This window comes from Otolemur garnettii, unplaced genomic scaffold (genome assembly GCF_000181295.1).
Source record: "Otolemur garnettii isolate 467f Iridium unplaced genomic scaffold, OtoGar3 scaffold00163, whole genome shotgun sequence".
Lineage (NCBI taxonomy): Eukaryota > Metazoa > Chordata > Mammalia > Primates > Galagidae > Otolemur > Otolemur garnettii.
This window is the reverse complement of record NW_003852558.1, coordinates 211,598-236,814: the sequence shown is the minus strand read 5'-3', so window position 1 is coordinate 236,814 and position 25,217 is coordinate 211,598. Positions and strand designations below refer to the sequence as shown.

Sequence of the window (25,217 nt, the reverse complement as noted above, 5' to 3'; positions counted from 1 at the left end):
CATAACTAATTTTTTTAGAACTTTTAACTTAATAGTTTGTCATTTATTATCTCAATTTATAATGTAATATCCCAATTAATTATTAGGGTGTTAATTCACTTTAATAGATTTTCTTTTATTTTTCATTTCCTTGCTTATTTTTTATTTTTATTTCTTTGCTTTTGTTGTTGTTGCTGTTGTTGAGACAGGGTCTTACCCTATGCCCTGAGCAGAGTGCAATGGCGTCATAGCTCACTGCAACCTCAGACTCGGGCTATGGGCATCCCGCTGCCTTAGCCTCTGGAAGCTGCTGGGATTACAGGTGCTCTTTGTGGCTCCCAGTTGCATGTGTGTGTGTGTGTGTGTCTTAATGAGTCTGGGTCTCACAAGTTACAAACTCCTGAGCTCAAGTAATTCTCCCTCTTCAGCCTCCCACAGTGCTAGGATTACAGGCCTGAGCCACCACCCTGGGCACTTCCATAGATTTTCTAATGCTAACTCATCCCTGCATTCCTATGATAAACAATTGGTCCTGATATACTGTATTTTTTTAGTACTTTGGTGTATTTGATATGTAAATATTTTAAGGGAAATATTTCCATTATGATTTTTTTCCATTGACTGATGAATTACTTAGGAATGATTTTAATGGTCCAAAAGTGTTTGGAGGATATCTTTGGATTAATTATTACTAAAATAATAGTACTGTACTCAGTCTGTCTCCATATACAAGAATTCTTTGATATTTGTTGAGATTTATTTTGTGCTCTTTAGTGTGGAAGCATTTTTGTAAGCATCATATTGGTCCAAACATACAATTCTACTAATATGAATCTGGATGGATATGTGCATATTTACACAAGTGTATAAAAATATATGCACATGTGTTAATGAGATCTCAAGCCAGTGGGAATCATTTGTTATACCCCAAATTTGTGATATTTGTTGAAAAACAAATTCTAAAAGTACACTTCTTTTATCTAGGTGCTTGGTCCTAATGTAAAGCGTTGTATGCATGAAGAAAATATTATAACTTAAAACAATTTCCTGGCGGCACCTGTGGCTCAAAGGAGTAGGGCACTGGCCCCATATGCTGGAGAGGGTGGGTTCAAATCCAGCCCTGGCCAGAAACAGCAAACAAACAAACAAACAAAAACAAACAAGCAAACAACCCCCCCACAATTTCCTAAGAGAGATATTTTATTTATTTTTAATTTATTTCAGATTAATGTTAGGGTTTAAATGATTAGGTTACATTGTTTGGGTTTGTTAGGTAAACTTCAAATTCTTACAGAGATATATGACTACCATAAGGATTGTGCCAAACTGACCAGCATCCCAAGGTTGGTATGAGTCTGTTGGAATCTCTTGTCAGCTCTAGAGATTTTCAGTATCTCTATTTTTTTTTATTATTTATAAATCCATACCACAAGCACATTAAATATAGTTTCTGTTATTAGTATTTTAACATCACTCATGAAAAAATAGCTGCTCACTATCTTTTAAGTAAGGGCATATAGAAAAATTACACCATTAAATCATCTAAAGAGCATTTTATCAGTAAGCTGTTTTCTTTCTTCCTTTAGAAAATGAACATTTCCTTTAGAAAATGTCTTTGAATAGACACTGGAAGTCAGTCACATTCAAACCTAACCTGTTACTGAAGAAGAAATCTAAACAGCCAGCAAGGTGATACTTGTCATCCATCAGAAAGTGAAGGCTACAAAGGTCAGAGACATCCAGAGTTGGCCAGTGTGGAGAGATGGGCACACTGCCCCACTGCAGAACACGGATAGAGGACATCTGCTTATTTTTGGCTGTTCAGTGTCCACTCCGCTCTTTTGACTATGCCTTGGTAAACATTCCCCATTGTCTGTGGGCTGTGTGGTAGGGTGGTTAAGGGCATGGGCTTTCATATCCAACCACAGCTAGTTTGACTTTTCTATTTACTCTATCATCTTAAGACAGTTGCCTAACTTCCCTGAAACTCGGTTTTACCAGTTACTGTTATTTATGTGTAAATCTTGTCATAGTTGCTCCAATGGGATAGCTACCTGAGGTCATCTTTGAGTTGAAACCGGGGAAAAGGAAAGAGAAGAAATGGGTCCGGGTGTGGAGAACAGAAGAGCGGGGCTGTTTCATGAGCCCTCACCACGGGCAGGTACTCTCAGGTTCGCCCTAGACATTGTCTCATTGTAACCCATCTGACTATTTCATGAGGAAGTATGCCCATTTTATAGATGAAGAAACGGTTGTTCTAAGATATGTCTGAAACCAGGGCCCCAGAAACAGTGGGGTGGAGGCATGAGGAGCCCACATGGAAACACTGGGTAACTGAGGGAATGAGGAGAACTGTGCAGAGGAGCGGAGAAGAAACCCCGTTGGTTTTCAGAGTTGGGCACTGCCCCAGCCACCTTGTTCATCACAGGACTTCAATCCCAGATGCCAGATCAGCATAGCCCACCATCAATGGTGGTAGAATAATTTCCAGGTGCTCTTGAGGATAAAAAAATTGGTATTGAAAAATCCTTTCAAATGTGATGGGATTATCTACTATCTTTTCGAGAAAGAATCAAAGGGATAGTCAGTTAAAAACAATGCAACTTAAGCTCAGAAGAAATGGCCAGCCATTAGGGAATATTATTAGTCTCAAAAAAGTTTTAGATTATTGCTTCCATGAAAAATATTCAAAATTGAACTTAGAAGGATTTGCTATACTTTGAAAGAGATAACATAGCTATTTATAATATGAATTCATAAAATATTTAAAATCTGTCTTCTAAAGAAATTTTTTATTTGAAAAAGAGAATGAAAATCAAAGAAACAAAAATGAGACTTCAATTATTTTTGAATTAATATCACCTATTCTCACAAAGGACATATTTTTAATGCCTTTACCCTTTATTAACCAAAAAAAAAAAATACTAGATTTGTTTATTGAAAGAACATATAAAAGATCTACATGTCCCATACAAATTTTATGGGAATTATTTTGATGTTTTCCTTGCCACCTTGGCATTCCAGTTTTATTGCTGCCACTTGTTGGTGGTAAGGGGTGAACGACATGCTACAATGACCTGAGTAGCAATTTGGCAATATATGATTTAGATCAGTGGTCCTCACCTTTTGGCATTGGGGACCAGGTTCATGGATGATAATTTCCCCACAGTCTGGGAGGAAATTTAAAACTGCACATGAACTTTATGGTGCCCTATAATGAAATACTTACACTACTCATCAGAATGCAGAATCAGTGGCGGCCCTGGGCACCTGCAATTGGACACTCATGGGGGTTATGGGAGACAGTGACACCCACAGTGTGTTGCGCATGTCCAGTCTACTCCGTAATCTCATTTTGGTCACTGTCACTGCAGAAAACCCTGCTTTGCAAAGATAGGATGTTGGAAATGGAAGCAGCCTTTTCAGTGCTTTTATAGCAATCTCAGGATGGACTTTTATCCAGAACCCATGGAGATTTGACGTTGTCTCAAACTTACCTCTAAGGCCACCATCATTTGCAATCTCGAGCAGTTGATCATCTTTTAGCATGGACAAAGTGAATTCACTTGGCTTATTCACAAATGGGCTGTGGATCCATTCCTTCCCAGTTTGGGGGTCTTCTTGTGGTTAGGAAGTAATGCTCAAATGCTTTTGAAAGCTGAGACAGGAGATCATGCACCAACTGGGAGAAAGAAGGCCCTGGCTCAGTCTTTCGCAAAACCTCTGCTGATATTTGAAACATGTCAAAAGTCCCAGTGTCCACTTGTTGCCCCCATGACCCCCGTTTGGCTTCGAAGGCACCCACTTTCTCTTCTGACTTGAACATAGTTGTAGTTCTCTCCTGAAGTGACAAATTGAGTTCATTGAGCTGGTTGAATATGTCACACAAATAAGAAAGTTTTGTGACCCATTCTGTGTCATTGAAATGTACTGTCAGTAGTGACTGTTTTTCTAAAAGAAATTTCTGGAGTGGCTCTCATAACTCAGTGGCTCTCAAAACTGAGTGGCTCTCAAAAACTCTGGCCAGTAATCTACCTTTAGAAAGCCATCTCACTTCTGTGTACAAAAGAACACATGTGTCCATCTCCCAGAGCTTCACAAACAGACAAGAGTCAAGGGCATGCAGTTTAACGTGGTTGGTAATTTTAATCACATCCTGCAAAACCTTGTTTAGTTCAGGTGGTATTTTTCAGGTAGCCGGCATTTCTCTATGGGCAACACAGAGAGCGGAGTCCCTTGGATAGCAGTCGCCATATATTATACAAAGCCAGCTTGGAGACTGTGAATCACCTGTTGCAATGAACCTGTAGTTTAGGGAGGACTCTTGGTATTTTCTTTTAAATGTAGCTTTCATTTTGTTAGCCGTCTTAGAGTTTTCTGCTGTCTCATCATTGGGTCTTTTCCCCTTGTCACGGAAGCTCTTCAGTGACATTTGTTTTTGACTCATCTTTGCTAAGATTAGCTTGTGGGTTTTCCAAAGCTGAGACTGAGACAAGTGTACAGTGTGGGGAAGAGGTGCAGATCGAAGTGGTAAATAAAATAAAGGGCAGGACACACACTGACTAAAATAAGTGCTGGGTTCTGACTTAAAGCCTGCCACCAGAGGCCACTGTCCAATTGAAGTACGTCAACTCACATGCCACTATACACCCTGCCACCAGATGCAGACTGAAAATTAAGGATGCTCATTTGTGGGCAGCACCTGTGACTCAAAGGAGTAGGGTGCTGACCCCATATCCCAGAGGTGGCGGGTTCAAATCCTACCCCAGCCAAAAAGTGCAAAAAAAAAAAAAAGATGCTCACTTGCCACTAAAAACTTGGCAGCTGAATTGTCACTTGCTACTCACTGATAGGGTTTTGATATGAGTCTACAAACACTTGATTTATTACTATCTTGGTGGGTCAGACCTTTCTGCTAATGATAATCTGTGTTTGCAGCCAGTGCCCGGAACTAGCATACCATCTCAGCTCCACCTCCAATTATTACCATTATCAGTGACTCTCAACCTTCCTAACGCCGTGACCCTTTAATACAGTTCCTCATGTTGTGGTAACCCCCAACCATAAAATTATTTTCGTTGCTACTTCATAACTGTAATTTTGCTACTGGTATGAATTGTAATGTAAATGTCTGACATGCAGGAGATGCCCAGAGGGGTCACGACCCACAGGTTGAGAATGGCTGTGTTAGAGTCTTTTTTTTTTTTTTCTACAAAAGGTCTTTATTGGTGGGGAAGGGAGGCTGCAGAGCAGCACCAAGGGGGAAAGAAAAGGGGAGAGAAAAGAGGAGATGTAGAGAGGAGAGTGAAGAGGAGAGTGAGGAGGAGAGAGAGTGCGGGAGAAGAGAAGAGAGCTGCTGTGTTAGAGTCTTACAGGCAGCATGCGATTACAGTAGGGTTAGCACTCCCGTGAGAATCTAACGCTGCCACTGATGTGGCAGGAGGCAGGCTCAGGTGGTGATACAAGTGATGAGGAACAGCTGTAAATACAGATGAAGCTTCACTTGCTCACCCACTGCTCACCTCCTGCTGTTCTGCTTGGTTCCTGTCAGGGCATGGACCACTACCAGTCCCCACTACCAGTTGGGGATTGCATATCTAGATATTCAGCTATAGTTCACATATTAATGAATCTGGGTACATAAAATCCATAAATGAACAAGTCTTTATAACAAAAAAGAAAATTCATTAACTATAAAAAAAGACTTATCTATTGGAACAAATCCATAAAATTCATAATAAACCTGTTATCTTAGCTTAAAATGCTATATATATTAGGTAACTTACCAATGTTTATTTCTCACATTTCTGGGGACTGGGAAGTCCAATATCTATTTGGTCCCTGGTAAAGTTTCTATTCTGGCTTGCAGTGGCTTGGAGACAGCCACCTTCTCACTGTGTACTGTGTCCTCATGTGGCCGAGAGAGACCAAGAGACAGAGAGCGAGCTGCCCTTGAGTGCACAGGATTGAGTGTTACTCTGGTGTTTCTTCCTCTTCTCACAAGGGCACTAATCCCATCATGGGGGCCCCTCCCTCATGACCTCATCTAAATCAAATTACATCTATTGAAGTACCATCACATTGAAGGTTAGGGCTTCCATACATGGTGGGGGGAGTACAAACATTCAGTCTCATAGCACCTACTAACTATTAATTCCAGAGATTTTATCCCTTCAGAAACTAACCTGATCAGTTTCTGATTTCAATCACCAACTCTCTGAATATTAGTTGCTGGCAAATATTTAAAGTTCTTACTTAGTTTTTACTTAGTTCTTACAAAGTTTTCTTTCTTAATTCCTGCTCTGTGATGGGATATATGAGTTTCCTCCTTTATTAAGGAGTAAAATTGTCCAGTTTTGCCTAAGGGTCTTTTCACTGGGGTGAGCTGTCATTTAGCATGCAAAATTGAGAAACATTTGCTTTTGACAAATGGAAACCTGTTGGTAAGCTATACTTACATTTCCTTTATTTACTCAAATGAAACATGAAACACCTTAACATCTTTTAAATTAAAATTTATTAAACTAAACTTGGATTTCTCAAAACATGACTATGAGAGAATGGAGAGAATGGAGTTGCCTTCTCCAAAAGGCTTCAAATGCTCTCCATGAAGAGTCCTCACCCTTCTCCTGGTAAGGAGGTACTCCTGATTGACCAGACTGGCCATCACCCACTGCACTGTGAGAGAGCTAGTGGAGAGTGTGACGGGCCTCCAGGGTGGTGGGGAGCAGAGGCACCTGGCCAGGTCGAAACCCTCTCAGGCAAGGCTTGGTGATTTCAGCCACAGGTCACTAGGCTTTTATACACTTTCAAGATTCCAAGAGAAAACTCCCTAATACAGCATTTGTCCACGGGATACTGAGGTATAGAAGAGGACAGTGGATGTATGCACATAAGGGTAGTCTCATGGAGATTCAATTCCTATCTCTTCCATAAATGGGACTTTTTTCAGTCTTTCTTATACATTATCAATCTTAGATTCTTTAAAGACACATCTGTTTATCATGCAAAGCTTCCATGTACATGTACAAAAAGACACTTGTATATACAAATGAGATAAGAGCAACCACAGCTCCAATAGCCACATGCACACAGGTGTCGGTGTTTTAATGGAGAGTTACTGAAGAGGACCCTTAAAATGTCACATTTCATAAAACTTTCCCCTGTCTAAAGACATAAAAACTTGGCTGGATTTGTTTGTAAAACTGACAGTATCCTCAGAGAGGTTTCGTTTACCTTCTCAGGACAACCCAAACAAAACTGAAATTTAAAGAATATGAAACTGTAGCTATCCTTTTTGAAAGGATCATTTTAATGCCAAGAGAAGCATCAGCAACCAGGACATTCTCATAAGCATCGGTTATGCATAAGTTGCCTCTAAACTCAGTGTGGTGTCAAAACTTCTAGAACGTAGGCTCGTATTGGAATGAGATTTTAGTACCCATACTATCAGTTCCCCTACTGATTGAGTGGAAGGAGCTGTGAGAATGCTGCCCTCATCACAGGGCATAGCCAATGTTTGCTGCCAATAGGAAGCAGGGAGAGGACTTGGTTCTCCCAAACCCTCACTCATGCTAAATTCACATCATCCTTGTCATATCTCATTTGGAAAAACTCTTTGTAGAGGTGGTGAGTTCACAACTGCCTATAAAACAAAATCCCTGCTCGGTAAACTCTGCCCGCGCCCTTCATGTGTCAGCACGGCTGCCCATATATCATTAGCACAATCAAATCCCTCCCCACACCTTAAGTTGCTGCCTGGGTTTCCCTGCTAATGCATTCCTGCAGTGCCTGCCTTTAATGTTCAGATTTTGCTCGGAATAAAAACAACTGGGTGTTCCCACTCTGTATATTCTGAAACTAAAAAGAATCAATTAAACCAGCCATATTTCCATCAGGGGGGCTGCTGCTGCTCCCCAAACAGCTTAAGCTGTCTTCTCATAGTTTATGATGTCAGCAGGATCTCCTGCTTGAAATACAGCCTTGAAATCTCACCTACCCCTTCACTGGCCCTCTGTCTGCCGTATATATTATTCTTGTAGTTTTCAGAGACAGCTGTGTGAATTAATGAACTGATGTGAGAATCAGAGTTGGCCTGGAGCCCCATTTAAAAGTCAAGTCGATGACCTCATAAAAACAGCAAAGAATGCCTACAGCTTGCTTGTAAAATAAATCCATTTCTTAATAACTCAGAATGCCCACATAATTCAGCACATATTTTAACCTAAAATGATTATTTCATAAGAATGAAAATTTCCCATGAAAAAAGACGTTTAGCTAACCCAGGCAACTATAAACTTTAATTGATATTTCACAGTATGTACTAGTTTGCTCTCCAGGGAGTGTAAAATATCATTCTTGCACCTGCACTTTAACTGCAGAGTTATAGTATTTCAACCATTAAACATTTTTCATTAAAGCACTTCATATAGAATTAGTCTAATCTGATTTTAACAAAAGTATTCTATATTTAGTTTTTCACACCATATTAGTGCAAACTGTTAGAACTAAAAAGGCTGTGCTTTAGTTCACTGGAGAAAGCAAAAAGGGTGGGCTGCAAGCACTCACTTCAAAGATGGTCCAGGGCACGTTTAGCATCCTTTGAAACAAATATAGCATTTGTGCACGAAGTCACTCCTGACCAAGCTGTAGGCACTGAGGAACCCACGACACATGGTGAGCGCGATTGGTTTGCAAATCTTCCCCCTTTCCTGTGAACAGTCATAAAACCCCCCAGAGCAGGGAAGGATGCAGAGTATTTGGGGGGAGGCTGGAAATGAAAAAAATGTGCAAAAATTTGCATCTTATGGTTTGAGTTTTATAGCTATTATCTTGCTGGCAATCTTAGGTGAACAGCTGCAGGATTTTAGGATGTGTGACTTTAACAAGCAAAGGGCTTTCTAAATGCTCCAAGTTAGAATTGGATAGGAGAAAGCATCCAAGCAATGTTTAAAACGAACTCCCCTATTCCAGAGAATGTTTTCTCCCTGAAAGGCTCAAATCTATTCTTTCTCTGTTAGAACATGAATCTCTCAGAATTGAGGACACCTGAGGTCAATGAAAGTAGCTTTTCATAAACAATGGCTGTGAGTTTTCTCAAATGAACAAGTCCATTAATACTTTCCAACTTAGTTTCTTTGGGTTTAGCATTTAGTGAAGAAAGCTTACTATTATTTTTTTTTGTTGACGCTTCAATTTGACATGCAGTTAAATTTAATGTGACATATAACAGTTCACAGTTAATTCTGCTAAATAGACATTGCTAATCTTGACCGAAGCAATTAAAAAAAAAGAAAAGAAAAGAAAATAGCGTGGAGGGACTTTACCTAACAAATGCAATCAGTGAATCTGGAAATGCAATCCTCAATGAATCCCCAACAATAAAAAAAAAAACCAAAAAAACAGTGTGCCAGATGAAGATTATTCATGAGATACTTATTCATGTAAGAGAATATGTTAAAGAATAAAAAGATTTTCATTAGTTTTATTGAGATGATTGGATTTTCTCACATGGTTCTGATAAAAGATATGCTAGTACAACATAAAACTCCCGTTACGCCCTCTTTGGGTTTGATAAGCGCACATTGGGTTTTTAAAGTTAAAACACACAAATGTTCTGATATTTGACTGTCAGACCCACAAATGTCATATGACCCAGCAGTTGCCAGGCCTTCCTTAGAGTTACCTGAAGTGGGGACCAGACAGTGAGCCCCCAGAGCAGAGCAAGGCAAGACCTAGAAGAAGCTGCAACCCAGGAGCCCCATTAACCCTGGAAAGGAGTCCTGGGTTGATATTAATAGAAGCAGAAAGGAAAAAGCCACCAGAGTGGGGACCTCTTGCCCATGCATTGGGGACTCAATCTCATCTTACACTGAAGAAACAGTTTGCCCTGCTATTGTCAGCAGAACATCCAGATGTCATTCTTGTCCAGCATCATACCATTTTTTGCTGTGTATCATGTGCCCCCGTGTATAACAAGCACCCACTTTTTTGGCCCAAACTTTCAGGAAAACAGCCCTGAGAAAGTGGCTGCCTCTCCATCAGGAGAGACACATCTGGGGAGGGCTAATGCTCCCACAGTGAACATGCAGAGAATGTCACAGCCACCTGCTCTGTGACAGCTGTCCCTTTCCTTTCTCCCAGGAGCCCTTCCCTCTCCACCATGTCAGGAGTTGTGACCGAGATGCTATACATGTGGCCAGCAGGGCAGGAACTTCTGAGGCCGCTTGATCTATGGGCTGGCCAGGCCAGGCAAGGCCCTGGGCCTGTGTGGGGCTCTGGTCCCCTCGGCACAGCTAGGTCCTGGCCCCCACCCTGCATGGCCATGGCCAACCTCACCAAACCTGCCACTGCCCTCTTCCCTGATCACGGAGCTTGGCAGAGGCCACTCCAGCCTGCTCCCACTGGGTCCTGAATCCTCCCAGGTGGAACTCTGTGTGCCTGGTGGGCCCAGATGGGAGGCATGGTGGCCCTGGGAGGCCTGCTGGGCTCCCCTGTGCCTGAACCATAGTACCCATGTATATATAGTGCACATCTTTACGTTCTTTCAAAAACTTGGGCAAAAAAGTGTGCATTATACACGGCAAAATTCAGTAACTGGGTCTGGTCAATCGCCTCCCATCTGACCCTTCTCTGGCAGACAAAGACAGGTAGCCCTGTGTTCCTGGGCAGGGCATGGCTATCGAGGCCCCCAGCTTGCAGACTAAACGCTCTAGTAGTATTTTCTAAACTACCTTTATCATTAGTGTGGCAGTGGGAATGAAAGCAAGTCTGAGGGGTGTGGGCCAGCCAGGTGGTGGGGTGGGCAAGTGCGAGGCAGTGTGGGGGAGCCCTGGGATTACGCTGCGCCTGGGTGGTCTCTTCACATATTTCTAACCGGCCTGTGTGAGGTGCTGAGTAGGAGCTTCTTTTTGACTGGAATTAACCCTACAACCTGCGGATGAGGATGCAGTTTCAGGATAATTGGGACAAGCAAGTCCCCTCCCCCTCCACACACATTAGTACAAGAGGAGGATCGGAATGGGGAAGGCGGCCTTCTGAGGAACACACAGTGTGTGGTCAGAATCTCCCCTCAGACTGACATGGCTAGCTGGCCCCTCTTCCTATAAGCCAGGACGCCACCTCTTGTCTGAAGGTAACTGGGTCACAAACCCAGCAGAACCCCTCCTGGGGCCTGCAGGAAGGGGTCAGAAGGGGATGGCAGGGCAGGGCAGTGCCGCCTTCCAGAAGCAGCTGAAGGAAGGGAACATTTATCATCTGTTTTTCTTCTTTTTCTTCCTCCTTATCCCAAATCCCTTGTTCAGTCTGTGGAGGAAGTGGTTTAATAAACAGTATCAACTGGCGAGGAGTTTGACCATGAGACAGATTCAGTTTCCCAACGCTTACTCTCAACTCTGCTCTGCCAAACTCTCCATTCCCACTGCCTTTCACTTTTCCTTAATATGTTTGCCTGAGTCCATCGTTTCAAGTCACTTCGATTTATTAAAAGTCTAATATTTTAGTTCTTAAAGTATACCCCCCCTCACACACACACACAGTTTTTGTTGGTAAACTTGAATCTCATAATATTCATTTTAAGCTTTCCTAGTTCTCAAATCAGCATAGACTGGAGGAGTCAAAAGTAGAGGTGGGAGAAGACTCCTTCCTCCTCAGACCTGCTCCTGTGTGGTTAGGCCAGATAGTGTCAGCCTGCTTGAAGGGCCACAACGAGGGTGGCTCCTCTTCTGTCCTGTGTCACAGCTTCCTGAACAGCCCTGAGCAGCTCCCAGCCCCTCTGTGGGTCAAGTGTCCAATGTCAACTAGCTCAAGGTCCCTCACTAATGATCCAGGACAAATACTAACATCTCCAATCTCCAAGACAAGTAGTCCTCAAAGGCCGCTCTGGATGGACCAGCTTAGTTCTGAGTATGCAGCCTCCACTGAAATGAGGCAAATAGAATGGCGATTTCCTGAATTCAGCTTGGGTGGTTAATGCAGACAAATATCTTCTGTAAATGCACCAGAGGATGACACGTTATATCAATCCTTCAGGTAAAAAATAATGGAGTGAAACAGTCCTGAAGTAAATTGAGTATTTCCAGACAAGTGATCCTTGGAAAGAACGCTCCACAATTCCTGGCCCTATCTCATGTTTCACTGCTAATAATAAAGAAAACTAGAAAGGGAAGAAAGAAAGGGGGGACAGGGAGAGAAAGAAGGGGGAGGATAGCCATTAGAGCATGGAAAGTTGAAAAAAATAATACAGTAATTTCGGCAAGGAATACATTATTGATAAATTTCCTTTCTTACAACTTATACCAGGAAAAATAGGATTAAATGTCAGGAACGGCATAGAAGTGACTAGAATTGATCCAGGGTCCTGGCAATGGCTACACATCTGTGCCTTGGATTTCTCATTTTTAAAGAAGATATCTACAAAGGAGAACAGGGAGGGAGCCCTGAGAATGAGGAGCCTTGCTCTTGCTCTGCAATGAGAAATCTGGTTCATCCTTGGGTCTCTTCCTACTCCAATTACACCGGATTCTACTTTTTTGAATCACATGTAATAACCGTGAATTGGATAGCTATTTCTATAATATGGTGCATAACGATCAACTTCAAAACTCTACAGATACCTGTAGCAGACAAAGATGCCCAGGTAGGCAGGGGTCTGCGGGGCCTGGCTTGGGGCTTGATTCTGCTCTCTGGGAACTGCGTGCGTTCTGTCCTCCTCCTGGGACAGGCAGGCTCATGTAGGCTAGTCTTCTCATGGAGGCAGCAGAACTGCAAGACGGCAACCCAACAAAAGAGCCTTCTCGGCCTTTGCTAGCAAATGTTCTCACTTAACATCCCAAGGACCAAAGCAGCTGACAAAGGAAACCCAATGTAAGGTGTGGGGAAAACGTCCCACCTTTTTATTAGAACTACAGTGTCACATGGAGAAGTTCTTGAACACAGAAATGGATGAACAATTGGGAACATTAATATAATCTGAAAAAAAAGAGTAGGTGAACTTTTGGAGATGACATATGAGGTAAAATAGGAAATTAAAACTTATCCCCTAATCCTACAATCCACAGATGACCGCTATATTGTTCCAATATTTTTTTTACAGGGATATAAAAATTCTTTTACTTTTTCAGACTTAAGACTAAAAATACAATTGTGGGATTTAAAAAAAATCCATAAAGTATATTGGAAGCATTTTTCTATGTCATTGCATATTCTTAGACAATTGGGTTTTGCTGTCTATAAATTAGTTCAACATAAACAGATGCTGTATTTTCTTTAACTATTCCACTACTGTTAGACATTAAGTTTGTGGACATTATTTTCTTAGCAAGTAGTAAGGCTGTGCCTGATGATAAGACATTTCTCTGAGCCATGGAAGCAGGTAGGATTGTGAGGAATGGCCAGGCTATACAGCAGGTGGAAAATCTAGGGCTGAAAAAAAATTATAATACTTGTTTCAATGTCCTTTTGAGAATCTGTTTTTTTCTTCTGAAGAGGTATCAGCCATCTCTTAGCTTTTAGTAAACTGTATTTTGGATATAAAACAACAACAAAAAATTATGGTTGGTATTACATACAAAATAACACAGAAGGTCAACATATGTCAGCCTAACTTTGTAGCTGTTTTGGTTTGGTATTACCCTCCAAGAACAGAAGATTACTTGGAGTCAGAAATTTCAATGGCTGGCTGTTGTTTCAAAGAGATTTTCTAATAATCATGCTATCTAAGCAGGGGTATTACTATAAATAGTTGGCCAATTATGTTGAAAGATTAAGAAGCTGTTCTTAATCAAAAGATCTGTCCGTCTAACCCATAACGGCCCTGTATTGATTAGTACAGTCATGTCTTTCAAAATCTAAATCTGCCCTGGGAGAAGAACATGTTAGTGATTGGGTCATTTAAAAACATAGCCAGTATTGAAAAGGGGGAAACTGCATAAAAACATAAAACCCTAAAGATTTACTGAAATTAGATAAGGATAGGGATCGAAACTAAGAACTGACAAACTGCTTTTCATTCACACTGGATAGTGACACCGAAGCTGGGAGAAGTGCGCCCACATGGGAGCCAGTCCCTGGCTGCTGCTTCACGGATTCTTCTCGAGTCCAAATTCTTTTGGCTCATGTGCTTGCAGTTACTCATTCTGGTCACTAGATGGTGCTTTTGTGCACAATAGCTCTTGGCTTTGCTTTACAACATGTGCTCCTTTCCTCCCCTATTGGAAATTCAACGTGTACCTCCATCTGCTTAATTACATTCCCCCCCCACCCCACACACAAACAATTACTTTAGTTATGGCTGGCGGTGGTGGCTCGCACCTGTAATCCTAGCACTCTGAGAGGCCAAGGCAGGAGGGTGGCTTGAGCTCAAGAATTCCAGACCAGCCTGAGTAAGAGCAAAACCCTGTCTCTAACGGGTGTTGTGGTGGGTACCTGAAGACCCAGGTGCTGGGGAGGCTGAGGCAGGAGGATTATTTGAGCCCAGGAGTCTGAGGTTACTGTGAGCCAGGCTGATGCCACAGTACTCTAGCCTGGGCAGCAGAGCAAGACTTAGTCAAAACATAAAAAAGAAAGAAAAGAAAAGAAAAAGAAATTGTACCTTGAGTTTCTAGGAAAAATATAAAATGTTTATATTAAATTTGTCAAGGCAATCAGAAAAAAATAAATATCAATCTATGACATCTGCCTAGACTTTTCCATTAATGTGGTATGAAAACTCCTTCAGAAGAAAAGGAGTAATTTGACATCAACCTCTGCTGATCTGAATCAACAGATCTCTACTAAAAACAGAGCAACTTGTATGAAAGCACAGCCTAGTATGTCTGGGCTGAGGTAATTACTATATCAAAAGCTTAGCTCTTTATAAGTAAATAAAAGAGTTTTTATCGTCTCCAACCTCACAAAGCAACTTTTTAAAGGAAAATTTAACTGATTTACTCTTCTTGCACTCAAACTTGGGGGTCCTATTACTTTGAGACTTGTTAGACTATCATTAAACATCCTGTAAGTGAGCATTTCGCTGCTTTCAAAGTTCTATTCATCCTCCCCCCTTTCAAGAACACCAACACACAATGCTCTGGGAACTCTTTGAGACGGCAGGCAGTCAAACAGAATGGAAGCGCAGCCATTTCTTCAGCAGTGGCAATTACAATTGTAATTACAATTACACATTGTAATCAGCATTCATGTAGCTTTCTTCACATAGAAGCCAATACTGTATGCTGCAAACAAATAATTGGTGTATGACTACAGAATAAGTTGTGCTATACTTGAGTCCCAGGACCTGTGTTTCTTAGTGGATATCTGATGTCTTGCCTTCCTGTTTGACTAGAAGCTCCTCTTTGGCACAGTAGGTGACCATTTCCTATATAACTACATATTTACTTAATAAACATATGCCCAAGCACTGTTGACCAAATGAATAGAAATAAATGCTTACTGATTAATAAGTCAGTAGAATAAATGCTTCCTTAGTATATTCATCAGTGGGCAAGAAGTCGCCTGTGATTGCCTCGGCTAGAGAAAGAGGAAAGCGTTGCTGGTCCCTTATCCCCTCATAAGGCTCTAATGTCCTAACAGGTTTCCATTAGACGTGAGGGTTCATCCTAAGGATTGGAAGCTGAACTGGAGTTTTTTCTAATTTTGGAATTCCATGCTGCTATGAAGATCAAGTTATAAGAAATCTTGATGTTTGGAGCTCCATTAATATTCTCACATGGATAAAGTCAACGGACAGTAATTACAAGTGTGCTTGCATTATATAAGAAGGTGTCATTAAAAAGTGTGAAAATATTCACCAATCCAGTTAATTAAGTGAAATAGAAAATAAATTCAATGCAACAGAAATGGAAAAGGAGGGGAGGGAGATTGATTGAGGGGTTTGCATCAGTGTAGTTTTGTCAAGTTCATGTAATTAGCACATGGAGAAGGGAACATGCTTGATTTACTTTCCTCCATGAAGTACTATGGAGAGTAGACCGAACCTTCTGGTCTAAGGACAGATGCTATCATTTGAAAACATATCTCGATATGGGGAGGGGGGAGGGAGATAGGAGGGGGGAATGGGTGGAGGGAGGGGGATTGGAGGGATCACTTCTGAGGTTTATCTTACAGGGGTACAGGTGAATCTTTCTGGGAGTGGAGTGTGAATGTTTTAAAACAATAACTGAGAAAATGACATGAAGGCTATGTTAACCAGTTTGATGGAAGTATTTCGGATTGCATGTGAAAACCCCACACTGTACCCTAGAAGTGCATTAACGTACATAGTTACCATTCAATAAAAAAAATAAAGAAAGAAAGAAAACATATCTCTACATTACTTGGCAATTTGTTTTCTTTTTAATATTCATTCTACTTGCTGAAACTGAAATTGATCTTATTGCCAGGAGAATACTATTACTACTTTTGATCACTTTCCATAGTAACAAGCAGATAAATAATTCTAGTTATTTATGTACAAGAAAATATAGGTTTTGGTATTTCTTCCATTTAAGTGCAAATATTTTGTAAAGGCAGAATGATACAGTTTGTGTTATAATTTTTTAAAACTGAAGCTGCTGATCTGAACTTCCTCAAACTAATTCCGTACCTCCCTCTCTGCAGCCCTGGGTTTCTGCACACCCCCTGCCTTTCATTCCTCAGGGAGGCTGCCACCTTCCTGTAGTAGCTTCTCTTCCTAATTTCTCCTGCTCTGATCCCCTCAGTCATCTCCTTTCGCAGGTGTGTTTTGGCCTCTCCTCTTTAGTATGTATTTCCCATTTCAGATAAGAAAATATGAAGCTTCTCTATTCTTAAAAATAATCACACAACTTCCTTAAACCTAGACCCCTCTAAGGCATGAATCCATCTACTTTACCTTTATAGCTAAACTTCTGGACATAGATGACACTTGTCACCCCTTCTTCACCTTCCCTCATTCTTTCAATCCCCTGCACCCTGACACCCACCCAGACCACTCTGCTGAAATCAGCCATGTCAAGGCCACCAGTCACCTGCTAAATCACAAATTGATTCAGCTCCTTTGGGTCCATGTCCTAAGTCCATTGAAAATTCATCTTAAATTCTCATATCACCTGGCTTTATAGTTGCCAGACTCTGCTAGTACTCACACTTAACCTGGCCACTACACATCCAGGAAGGAGAGGAATTCTTTTTCAAGTATAAAACAATACAAAGCATGATCTAACAAGTACATTCGCCTACAACCCAGAATCAATACCTGTTAACGCTTTATCTTGTTATTAACCTTTTTTCCATAATTATGCCTTTAGGAAAATTACCTAAATAATATAATCTTAAATTCTTCTTTAGAACATAGGAAAAAATTATGTTTCAGGTAAAGCTAAAGTTTCTTTTAGTCACCACCCTTATTTAACCCTATTTCTTCCCTGCCCCTCTCCTCAGGCACCAGCACGAGGTGGGCGTCTACCTCCCAGTTCATCTGTAACTATTGCTCACACATAGAGGTAGTTGCGCGTTACCTCTGTGTGTTTTCTCTAAAGTTACATAAGTGAGACCATATTGAAATTTTTGCTTTTCTTGCTTTTATCATTCAACATTATGATTTTAAGATCAATCTACATGAATATACATGTGTGAAAATCAAATTTATGCCATTTCATTGTGGTCGCTCATTTACTTGATGACCCTGCCATATTTCATATATTCAATCCTTTAATAATGAGAATTTAGGCTATTTCCAGTTCTTTGCTCTTACAAAGACAGCTGAAATGAATCTCTTTGCACGCGAATCTTACGTGCACAGGAAAGCTTTCCTCAGGTACGTATACTGCAATGGACACGGCGTCTCTGGGTCTCCCTGCCTACAGACTCGCCTCAATTACATGCATCCCGTTCCACTGGCAAATCTAACTTCCATAAAACAGCAACAACAACAACAACAAACTCTAAGCATGCGACTTTCCTGGCTAAAAGCTTCCACTGGATCTTCATTTGCTTTAGGATAAATTGCATAGTCCTTAGGGTGCTTTATAAGGTCCTTCCTCCTTGGGCTTCTCTCCCCCGTCCAGGTTCGTCCCGCAACTCCTTATCCCATACTCTAGTCCATTGAGCCACCTTCAGCCTTTCAGGGTTTCAGGACTACTTTTCTGTGTACCATACCTTGGCCTCATTTCCCTGCCTTTGCCCCTGGACATCCTAGGCTGAGATGGTCTAGTCTAAGATGGTCCACAGTCTTTGCCTCCTCATGCCTTCCTTGCTTCAAAATTCACCTCAAATGCCAACCCCTTCAGGAATCCTACCATTTCCCTCCTAGGATGATAAGACACTCAAAACGAACAAAATGTGCATCTTCTAAGAAAAACTGCCAGGATGAACCAGTGAGTACTGTCTTCCCCTGTGTGCATACGTGAGGGTAAAGAACCTGCAAGATTTTGTCCATAATGGCGGCAGATCAGGCGTGAATGTACTGGAATAGTCAGTTCTCTTCTTCACTGGAACACTAGGCTTGGAGGCAAACTGCCTACAACAGATATTGGAGGCACTTTCAACAGGTAGATGCGCTCTGCTCTTTCAAAAGAACGGAGTTTTACCTTCTTACTGTAAGCGACTGCCCTCTGTCCTACCCTTCCTCTCTTTCCTCACATCTGCAAGAATGATTTTTAAAGACAGAACTCAAAAGTTCCTTTTCTCAGCGGGGCTACGGCTACTACTGAAACATGTGCTGTGCTCCATACAATCTCCATGGACAACGCCCACGAAAGACTCATTTGGGCTAAAATGGTTTCACAGATTCCAGACTTCACCGCATCTTATTTGCGAGAGGGTTTCCTCCTGCAGATGTGAACTGCATGAACAGTCAGAACTGATCGATTCCTCCACAGATAAGTGCATTTCACACATAATCGAGAAAAATTATCATTTGAAATATGGGAATAGGAGCACAGCCCTGATCCCCTGTGAAGGTGGCCAAGCGTTGTGCTCCGTGGGGATGGCGTTTCCACAGCCTGCGGTCAGGGGCCTCTGACTAGGGGGAGAAAAAGACAAAAGGGAGAAATGTTTCCTTAATAAACTCACTGAGAGAATTTTATGGGGTGAATAAGCTTCCCCCCCTTTTTTACATACTAAGCAATGACTTCAAACAAGAGACTTCAGTGAGTACCTACTATGTGCCAGACACTGCTCTCAGAGTAAGTGATGGAGAAATAAGGGGCTGGGCGGCGGGGGGGGGGGTGGAAAGAAAATCACAGTCTAGGGTAAGAGACAAAGAATTGAACACATAATACAAGTGTGATACATCCTGGGATGCCGGGAGGGTAGGGCATTTGCTATGAAATTTGAAAACATAAAGAAAACATTTCTAACTGAGATCTGAGGGCCTAGGGTGCAAGCCGGAAGGGGAGGAGAGGGAGGAGAGTGGGCATTTAGTGTACAGTTGGCTTCAGGGGATAGGAAGCTGCTCCATAAACGAGATTTGTCCTTTGTAACAGAGTCTTGTGAGAGAGACATGGGGAGGGTTGAAAATATTGGTGACCATTGTTCACCAGTCTCAAGTCGGGCAAATCTTTCTGGCCCAGGGGGACTGAATATCCTAGAGACAGTTCCTACCTCTGCACATTCTGGGGCTGGAATGCAAAACAGAATCCCCAGGTGGGAATAGAAGTTCATCTGGGGCTGGCCAGCCTGTGACCTTCAGCTTTCAACTCCCTTGAGATTCCCTAAAGCTGGCCAATAGCTGTCACATGTCACCTTGGCCATACCTTCCAGAGACATGACCACACCACGAGAATATGTTTATCTCGTGTGCAGAGAGAGATGCACAGCTTTACATATGCGGAGGCCCTGCTCCCTCCAGCTGCCTCTCATCTCTTTTCCTGCTACACACTGTGCCACCTGCCTGGATCCTCACTGTGTCCTGGGTCTCACCCTGCTGTCCTAAGATGCTTTAACTTCAATGTTTTGCTATGCCTGTAATGCCTTTTGTAACCAAGGAAAATCTATACATCTTTCAAAGTCCATACAACTTACCGGAGTCTTCTTCCAGTGGAATGAGTCACTTTCTCCTCTGTGCATTCACAATACATTCTTTTGCCACACTGTCTTACATTACAAGCTTCGCCTGTTGGATTCCACTGAAAGCCCTCTCCACTCAAAATCCAGTATTCTTCTCCTATTCTTTATCCTTGCAAATAGCACCTCCACCTGCCCAAGGCAGATATTAAATGTTAACCTGTACCTGAATTCTAAGGAGTTAGCAAACCCAAGTAAGTGTACCTCCTAAATACCTCTTACATTCTGGTTTCTTGCCTTACCACTGCCCTAGATTTTTCTTTCTTTCCTGTACTGCTGCTTTTGCTTTGTAACTAAGCCATCCATGTCCAGTCTCCAATTCCTCCTGACGCTGGGGGTACACTAGAATAGAGTTAAGTGCATGGACTCTGATGCCTGGCTACCCTGGGTCAGATCTCGGCACTACTATGTAATGTGTATGTGGCTTTGTCAATAAAGAAATGCTAGTACTTACCTCTTAGGTTGCTATAACATGACATACAGTAACAGACGTAATGTGTGCAAAATAATACCACCAATAGAACCAGAACACTGGATGGGTCATATTATAATTACCATTTTTCTCCTGGCTTCTGTGCTTCTTTTAAAATGATTTTCAAGTCTACTGTTTTAAAAGTTTGATAACATCCTTTCCCCCTAGATAAAGGCTTCTGAGACTTTCTGTGGTCTTTGGAATTTGCTGAGGCTGGTACAACCCTTCGTGATCTGTCCTGGACGCCACCCCCTGCCTCACCCCAGCCTTTCTTCCTCAACATCTGAGACACCCTGGGCTGTAGACAAGGGGACTTCCCAGCCCTTCTCTGGACTTGTTGACCTCTCTGTGGTCTCTTTCTGGTGAGTTATTCCCCTACAAGGCATTTACCCTTCGTCCACCTGACTGATTCTAATGCATTCTTTAAACTCAGTTCCAACATCAAGTTCACTCTGAGCAGTCCAGGAATGCAAACAAGCAAAAATAACAAATAGATTCCAAACATGATAACAAATATTTTATAGTTTGTGCCTTTTCTTTTTTTCCATAGTTGCTGACATCCTTGTCCAGACTAATCAGCTAAGTAAACAATCAATTTTCCTTAATTATCTTGAATCTAGGCCCAATCTCTTCTTTTTCTATGTGCTGTGACACTAATCTGGGGCAATTATTTCTTAAATAGGCAAGCTTCCTTTCATGGTTAACTCTCCCAGGAGAAGTCCTTTTAATAAAAATAAATAAATAGTTGTTTAATTTTGACTGGGACAATGGTAACAGATTAAGCCATCCATTTAACCTCTGTACCTCAGTCTATTTTCCTGTAGGCTGGGTAACATTTTTACTGTTTTCACAGTGAAGGTATACGACGTTTAATTGTTATTAATTGTATATGCATCTTAAAACTTTTACATAAGCCAAATTATTTACACCTAAAAATTAAAATGATTCAACAATTCAAACCACATTTAGCTTATTTATGTAGTTTTTGAGCAGCTCTAATAATATACACAGACCTTGGTAATTATATATGAACGTGTATTTTTTGTTATTGTTGTAGTTTTGTCCAGGGCTGGGTTTGAACCCAGCACCCTTGGTATATGGGGCTGGTGCTCTACTCACTGAGCCATAGGCGCCGCCCATGAACATGTATTTTAAACAACTAAGATAACAGTTTTTAGGACACATGGTATGGTCTACTGATTAAAAGAAAAAGAAATCATAGCTGATAACCAAAGCTTGTTTTATGTCTATGAGACAAGTCAGTAGTGATATTTGAAGTACGCAGGGAAAAATCTTCTTCACTCTTGAATTTGGGGGCCTAAAAGTCGACCTTGTCGTATATAACTGCTTAGGTTGCCCTTTCTCCGTGTCTTCCTTGGAAGAGTCGACCACATATGGAAGGTTCATGCACCAGCCCATATACTCCTTTAGGAAAAATATAAACAGCGGTGCCCACTGGGAATGAGGACATGCACAACAGGGGAGGGAAAGAGAGGAAGAAAGGAAGGCTGCAAGGAAGTCATGAAAATCCACTTGTGTAGGGACACCCTCATTAAATGTCTAATTCCATATTATCATTGAGGAGGAATACAAGTTCTTCCTCCTGGCCTTCTCTCACATCCAGCAGACAAACTAGCACGGCTCCCTTAGCTAAATATTTATCTGATAGAGACTGAGTCACTCAAAAGAAAACTACTACAGTGGTAGAATGAGCTTAGAATGTAACTATACATCCCTGATCACCCCACAATCCAGCAGGTGGGGCCCATGAAGATCAGATCAGCTGAGAAGAATAAATAGGTAACAGTTCATTGCACAGCTGAATGTCATATGAGTAAATTCACAGTCCTGCTGTACCTGTGAGCATCCCCCACCCCACCTGCCATGCGCCAGTGACTCCAAGCAACAAGCTCCTGAGTCATCCCTGTGCTGAACATTTGGACTCATCTGCCAGCGTAAGCCGGGCCCTGCGTGCCTTGGATGAACCACTGGGTTTCTGTCTCCCAGCTTTGGTGTCAGCCTGGTTTTCCTTTCATGCTCTGAGCCACCCAATTTAACCCCCAACCTACTTCCGAAGGGTGCCTAAGGACTGACCTTGAACCCATGTTCCAAATAATGTGTAAAATACATGGTTTCCCCAGGCAACCAAGAGTCTGCCTCTAGCTTAACAAAATATTGCTGCTTCTCAGAAAACCCCTACCCCACACCACAAACATTATCTGTGCTCTCTTGAATGCTCAAAATTGGCTTACTGACTTCCTGCAGCTGGAATGAACTTGATTGTAAGCATTGGCTACAGTTGATTTTGTACCATGTCAAATCTTGCATGCACAATGTCCCTTAATCTTTACCACACCATGTGGCCTAACTATGCATATGTCTCCACTACAAAGATGAGAAAACTGAGGCTTTAGGGAGGGCTATGGGGTGCATGTTTGCATTCTCCACCCTCAATGTCCTTTGGAACATAATTAGGTTTGATGCAGTCTTGAGAGTGGCATCACCATGGGGGGATTAGAGTCCTTACAAGAATGAGATGGAGTCTGCTTTCTCCTTCATGTGAGGATGGAATGAGAAGACTGCCATTTGCAAACCAGCAGGACAGCCCTCACCAAATCCAGCCACAATGGCACCATGGTCTCAGACTTTCCAGCATCTAGAACTGTGGGAAATAAATGCTTGCTGTTTAAGCCATCCTATAGCAAACTAAGGTGGAAGTTAAATAACTTATCCATGACTGTTCTGCAGGAAATGGTGAACCTAGAAGTTGAAGCAATTGTCTGACTCCAAACCTGAACCTATAACCAAGGTACTGGTACTCACCTGCCTCACCCATGGCCTATTGACTTCCAGTGATACTGGGAGGCTTTTAGCCTGAGAAGCACTCCAAGTGTGAGGAATTGGCCTATGTCAGCCCCAGTTCAACCCTAATGTGCTTCAGACACCATAGACATTTCCCTGGAAAGAAGAACATAAACCAGTGTGATGGCTCTTGCTGGCTTAATGAAGCTTCCAGGGAACTGTGCAGCCCCAACTGTGCTTTACTTACACAGGAGTCCTCTCATAGTTTTGATTGTTGAAATGGAGGATGTTGCCTGGATTTGCCCCAGAGGACTAAATATTCCTAAGATGGAGATCATTGTGGTGGCTACGCTACAGCCCCTAAGAAATTTTGAGTGCACCAGAAACCTGGCATTCAATCAAATATCTATTTACTTACTGTTTGTCTCCCTCTCCAGAACATGAGTTCCATGAGCACAGAGAGTTTGCCTTGTTTATTTCTGTATCCAAGGCACTATGAATAGTGCCTGCCACGGGCTCAGTATTCTTGAAAAGTGAATCCTTGACCTCCCAGAGAGAAGGGGAATGAGATTTAAGTCCCTTAGACTAAAATCTTAAAGGCTTTCAGCTACTTCAATTACAACACCTGGGGTAGTGTGGGTAACTGGCAGCACAGTTAGCCTGAGCTGCATGGTGGGTGGGCGGTGTCCAGGATGGTTCAGACTGAGACAAGTGACAGGAGTGGGACAGCAGCAGTGTGGAGCTGAAGTGGGGAGTCTGAGCCTGGCTGGGGGTGAGTAGGGGCTGGAGGAGACCTGAGGTCTCAGAAAACCCAGATGCCCATGATGCTACCATGTTCTGAGTTATTGGAGAAAAGGAAAAGGTCAACAATTCCCTCTGGATTTCTTCTCATCCCCTGGATACAAATAGGAGGAAAGAAGTTATCAGAGAACTCAGTAATAAAATATGAAAATACGCACTGGGTACACAGTGCATGCCAGCTTCTAATCCACAGTGCAAGCCAGCTTCTAATCCACAGTGCAAGCCAGGCTCTAATCCACAGTGCATGCCAGGCTCTAATCCACAGTGCATGCCAGGCTCTAATGCTTACCTGCACTGGCTCGTGTAATCCACACACCAACAGCTGATCTGGAGAGAGGCTTGGCCATCAAGTTTACCCAGCCAGCGGGAGAGCCTGGATTTGAACCTCAGAAGACTGGTTCCAGGGTTGTGGATCTTCATTAAGAATGAGGTTTCAGGAAGGTAATGGCATCTATCTATCAAATGCTGAGAGTGTGCCTGGATCAGACAAAATGTTGATGCTGATTGAGGCTGATGATGTCAAGCATAATGGGTAGTGGTGGAGAAAACAAAGAGTTTATACACAATAAAAATAAAGTTCTCTAAGTGTCAGGGCCATGACTGCTCTTGTGTGGCATAACATTCACAGAGATAATGATACTTGTGTGGATTGGGGCGTGCCTTCATTGAGCACACGGCACCCATGTGTGACAGGCACATGCAGGCACAGGGGATGCCCTGGTGAATAGGCACAGCCTTGCCCTCAAAGTGCCTTCAAGCAACGATGCATCTGCCCCTTCACATACATGCGTAGGGCAGTAGGAAATCTACACTTGAGCAAAGATGGCACCTCATTCCCAAGAGGCTTCTGGAACACCAACATTTTCTATTTTAAATGTTAAATTAGGAACAAAAGAGTCCTTACGAGAGCTTGCCTGAGGCCTTTCTTCTACCTCAAATATAGTATATGAGATCACACGCTCATGTGCACAAGCACACACACAATCCGCACGTGTGCAAAAGCCTAAAATGCATCTTAGCTTGAGAAAAGGCCCATGCCTGGAGAGATTAGAAATGAAACTACCTGGTGACAAGTTCAAATAAGATTTTCCTTTTTATGGAAAACACAAAGTTAAACCTTAAATCCCAGTAATATATAATT

The 25,217-nt window shown here is 42.1% G+C and overlaps 1 pseudogene; it reads left to right on the top strand.

The window, feature by feature from the left end:
• The first annotated feature begins 1,741 nt into the window (after positions 1–1,741).
• The window catches only part of LOC100941930, a 39,552-nt pseudogene continuing 16,076 nt past the window's right edge, over positions 1,742–25,217 (top strand).